Here is a 6000-nt window from a genome sequence, read left to right as displayed (position 1 = left end):
TTATTATGATATTAGTCTAACAAGTGAGTTTAAGTTTAAGTTTAATTAAATTTTATTTAAGTTATAAAACGTATGATTTTATTATTTTTAAATAATTATTATTGTAAAATATCTCAAATATATCATATTTTAATTTATTTAATTATTTATTATTTTTAAATAATTATCATTGTAAAATATATGAAAAATATCTTATTTTAATATGTTTAATTATTTATTATTTTTAAGTAATTATTATTGTAAAATATCTCAAAAATTTCTTATTTTAATTTTTTTAATTAATTATATTATTTTATTTTATTTAATTAAGTGTTTATAAACTATCATTAAATATAAAAATATTATATTAAATATAAAAATATTCCGTTAAAGTTAACGTTAAAAAAATAAAAAGTTGTTAAAACAAAAAATTTCCGTTATCTACACATTTATTATATATACACTTATTATATAGAAGAGATATTAATTTGGTTCATTGAATTTTTGTCATAGAAGTTTATCGATTATAATGTGTTGGAATAGTATAATGGACTTTTTTAAAAGAAAAAGCAATTTACCAGTCAATATAGTAATGATTATTTACTGGAAAATTCAGAAAGTAATCAGTGAGAAAAAAAAAATTGTAGTAGCATGCACCTACTATGTATAGTAACAAGAAAAGAGTGATTTATAATTATTTTGAAATGTATTTATTTCTTGTTTAGAGTATGAATTTTTTAAAGAGGAAAGAAAATGAAGTTAAGGTTTTTCTTCTTTTTTCTTTTTTATCATTTGGATTCAAACAAAATATGATAATATATTTTATTAGAAAATTTGAGAGTTGAATTTAATATAATTTATAAAAATTAGAACATTTATAAATATATATTTTTAAAAAGTACTAAAAAAGTTTATTGTAGAATATTAGAAAAATGTTTTTCTTAACTTTTTTTTGTTACTTTTTTTCTCACAAAAACTTTTTTTTCCCGCTGAAATTCGAGTTGTAAAAAAGCTAGTAAAGAAGACAAAAAGAAAAATAAATTGGTGGACACAAATATGAAAGTGCATGGTCTACAATTAATTACTTTGGTTACTTAGTTGGAAAATAATTTGACAAAAGCCAAAAGTGATTAGCCTTTTGTATAAGTAGCAGTTATAGGATATGACTTTGATCTTCATATTGGTGTGTGATTATGATGACTTGATTTCATTTCATAGTGTTTTTTCATTTCCAAGTTAGGTGACCGACAGAATCCGAAGAATCTAAACCAGTTAATAACGATTTTTTTTTTTCATTTCATAGTGTTTTTTTCTCACAAGAAAGTTGTTCAAAAAAATTCTGAAAATTATTAGAATATGAAGGGTTAATCAATTGCCTGATCACTTTCCATTTGTAGAAATTAGTTGGAAATTAAAACTGCTATGTCTCATAATGACAAGACCCACATATATATAAAAAATTTAGGTTTGGAAAACAACGACCTTAAGATATAGTATAGGCAACATGATAGGGCTCTGAAGATGACATATGAAGATTAAACAACACACCAAGAGTTAGTTTTTCAAACTATGTATAATTAATAATAAGTATAATTGCTCAATGCTATCCAGCTCAAATAGATATTGACATATATCATTGTTCCGTGTTTTAAAAGTAGGGTTTATACATTTTTAGACCTTGTGTTTTGTCTCATTACTTGTTTGGATTTTGTGTTAAGACAAATTTTTTTTTTTATCCTGTGTTTGTAAAATTGTTCAAATAGGTCCCTAAACCTGATTTTGATGAATAAAAAATTGAATATAACAATACAGTCCTTAGGCATAATGCTTATATTTTTGTTCTGAATTGTTAGTTTGATAAATTATTTGTGATTTTAGTTCAAAAAAATTTGATCAAAATCGGGTTTAGGAGTTTATTTGAACTATTTTAAAAAACACAGGGTACAAAAAATAATTTATCCAAACACAGGATCCAAATAGATAATTAGAAAAAATACATGTCTAAAAAAGCATAAACCCTTAAAAGTATTACATATGATATTATGCTAAAATCCCCTATAAATATAACATGATTTAAAAATAAATATTGTTGAGTCACTTTATGTGGTGTTTAAAACGACTTGACGGGACATAATTTTATTGGTGCAATATGGTATATGAAATAATGTTAGACATCATAAGGTATTTTATAAGAGAACTCTTAATGAAATTTTACTTTTCTTTATATAGACTAATGTTAACTACACATTCATTTTATAAAAAGAAAATACATACAATTAATATCGTACCGCTTTAATTATTTTATGGTTTAAAATACATATTCGTAAATTTTTAAGGTAAGGCACCAGTAAGCCACGATCAACAGTATTTTCAAAGATTGATTTGAGATTAGGGTATCACCAATTAAATATTAGAGAAGAGGATGTACCAAAAACTGCATTTCGAACTCGGTATGGCCATTATGAGTTCCTTGTGATGCCATTTGGATTAACTAATGCTCCAGCGGCATTCATGGACTTGATGAACAGGGTGTTTAAGGACTACCTTGATAAATTTGTAATAGTGTTTATTGATGATATCTTGGTGTATTCTCGATCCAAAAAAGAACATGAGGAACATTTGAGGTTGACGTTGGAGAAATTAAAAGAAAAACAACTTTATGCCAAATTTAAGAAATGTGAATTTTGGCTAAAGAAGGTGGCATTTTTGGGTCATATAGTCTCAAAAGATGGTATTTTGGTGGATCCATCAAAGATTGAAGCTGTTAGTAAGTGGAATAGACCAACAAATGTTTCAGAAGTAAGGAGTTTTCTGGGATTGGCAGGCTATTATCGAAGATTTGTTGAAGGATTTTCCAAGATAGCAATGCCATTGACACAACTCACGAGGAAGAATCATAAGTTTGAATGGACTGAAGCTTGTGAGAAAAGTTTTCAAGATTTGAAGCAAATATTGGTTTCTGCTCCAATACTTACTATTCCATCTGGATCAGGAGGACTTGTGATTTATAGTGACGCTTCAAAGCAAGGTTTAGGGTGTGTGTTGATGCAGAATGGCAAAGTCATAGCTTATGCTTCTAGACAATTGAAGGACTATGAATAGAAGTATCCAACACATGATCTGGAGTTGGCAGCAGTTGTTTTTGCACTAAAGATTTGGAGACATTATCTGTATGGTGAGAAGTGCGAAATATATACCGATCATAAAAGTCTCAAGTATTTCTTCACTCAGAAGGAATTAAATATGAGACAAAGGAGATGGTTGGAGCTAGTGAAAGATTATGATTGTCAAATACTTTATCATCCTGGAAAAACAAATGTAGTTGCAGACGCAGTGAGTAGAAAATCTCATGGTAATGTGTCATTTTTGAGGAAATTGACAAGACCACTTCAGGAGGACATGTGCAGAGCGGAGATTGAGGTAATCACAGGAAGATTATCAGTAATGACTATTCAGTCTACCTTGTTAGAGAGAATCAAACAAGGTCAATGTGAGGATCCTTACTTGATGGAACAAAAAGGTGAATTGGAAAGTGGGAAGGTCAATGAGTTTAGTGTGTCATGTAATGGGATGCTAAAGTTCAAGGAAAGAGTTTGTGTCCCTAATAATGAGGAGTTGAAGAGAGAAATCCTTACCGAAGCTCACAATACCTTGTATTCAGTGGATCCGGGGACGACCAAGATGTTTAATGACTTGAAAAGACACTACTGGTGGCCCAACATGAGAAAGGATGTGGTCGAGTTTGTAGCCAAGTGTTTAACCTGTCAACAAGTGAAAGCTGAACATCAGATACCTGCTGGTTTACTACAACCAATACGGATACCAGAGTGGAAATGGGAAGAGATTACTATGGATTTTGTAGTTGGATTGCCAAAGACTTCTAAACAACATGATGCTATCTGGGTTATAGTAGACCGATATACCAAATCAGCACACTTTCTTCCGGTACGCATGACTTATACTATGGATCAGTGGGCTGAATTATATGTTCAAGAGATTGTTAGACTTCATGGAGTGCCAGTATCTATAATTTCAGATCGGGATGCTCGATTTACTTCATTGTTTTGGGAAAGTTTGCAGAGAGCATTGGGAACAAAATTGAAGTTTACTACGGCATATCACCCCCAATCTGATGGACAATCTGAAAGGACCATTCAAACTCTTGAAGATATGCTTCGAGCTTGTGTCCTAGATTTTCAAGGATCATGGGAGAAGTATTTGTGTCTGATAGAGTTTTCTTATAACAATAGCTTTCATGCAATGATTGGTGTAGCACCGTATGAAATGTTATATGGCAAAAAATGCAGATCACCAATTCATTGGGATGAAATGGGAGAAAGAAAGTATCTTGGTCCAGATCTGGTCAGAAGGACAACTAAAGCAGTAGAGAAGATAAGAAAAAGAATGTTAACTGCTCAAAGTAGGTAAAAGAGTTACGCTGATCGAAAGCGAAGAGATGTGGAGTTCAACATTAGGGACAAGGTATTTCTGAAAATTTCCCCTATGAAAGGAGCAATGAGGTTTGGAAAGAAAGGGAAGTTAAGCCCAAGATTTATTGGACCTTTTGAAGTATTGGAAAAGGTGGGAAAGGTAGCCTATAGACTGGCATTACCGCCATCACTGTCAAATGTCCACGATGTTTTTCATGTCTCATTATTGAGAAAATACGTGCCAGATCCTTCACATGTGCTAAACTACGAGCCAATAGAAGTTGAACAAGACCTAACATATGAAGAAAAACCAGTGAAAATTCTTGACAGAAAAGAGAAAAAGTTGAGAAATAAGAAGATTTCACTAGTTAAGGTCTTGTGGAGAAGTTCAAACATTGAGGAAATGACATGGAACAGGAAGATGAAATGAGATCTAAATACCCAGAGCTATTTGGGTAAGAGAAATTTCGATGACGAAATATTTATAAGGTGTAGAGGATTGTAGCACCCACATTATTTTGATATAATATAGCCAATAATCACATGATTGCATTGCATTACATATCATACAATATGTATAATTTGAGCATATGCATATTCTTATAAGTGTTTTCATGTACAAGTATAAAAGTTGTGTATGTGATGTCTATATGTATGCTCAATATTATTAACATTGTGGCATTTGAGTTGTCTTTTATGGGTGTTTGATGTGCTCAAGATATAAGAAAGTATGAAAAATATGGACAAGGCATGGAATTAAGTGATGAAAGTGAGATATAGAAGGCAAAATAAGTTAAGTAGTGAAAAATAGTACAATGTCGATTACTAGTATTTCGATGTAAAATTGTGTAACGACCCAAATTCACTAATAAGGCTTAAGGGCTTTGATTAGTGTGCCAGGAGGGCATTACTGGAATAATTGTGATTTAATGAGTAATTATATGTTTAATGATGCTTACATGATAATTGATTATATTATATGATGATGTGATATAAATGTTTGAGATATATGCGAGAACCACATTATGATGTGGATAAATCTGCAGCCGGCGACTCGAGGCGATCCTAGGGCTAGATAGTGGGAAAAGTCACAACGGGGTATTATAATTGATTTTGGGCAAGTCGGAGGTATTTTAGGTATCAGGCAGTGATTTGGACTATCGGGTGATGGAAATAAATAATTGGAGATATATTTGAGGTTAGGATGTCTAGGCGGGAATATTGGGGGATTTTACCGTTTTGGTCTCGGGGACATTTCCGGCACCCTGAGCCTTGGGATTAACTTAATGGATAAGTTAGACTTAAGGAAGTCTTTAGAAGAAAACACAAACTGACTAAGTATATTTCTCTCAGCTCACTTACACGCTCAAAGGGAACCAAAGGAAGGAAAAAACACAGAAAAACAAAGGAAAAACTACTGAGTTTGAGAGGGAACTGCTGGGATTGAGCTGTGTCTTTGGGAATTGAAGGAAGTAATCTGGAGGATTAGTTCAGGAACTGATCAAGGTCTGAGATAGAGCTAAGGTAAGTTCTGAACTTTCGTTTTTTGGGGTTAGGAACTTAAAGAAATGGCTGAGTTTTAAATGGTTAT

The sequence above is a fragment of the Humulus lupulus genome, chromosome 3, assembly GCF_963169125.1.
Source record: "Humulus lupulus chromosome 3, drHumLupu1.1, whole genome shotgun sequence".
NCBI lineage: Eukaryota > Viridiplantae > Streptophyta > Magnoliopsida > Rosales > Cannabaceae > Humulus > Humulus lupulus.
This window is presented reverse-complemented; position numbering follows the sequence as displayed.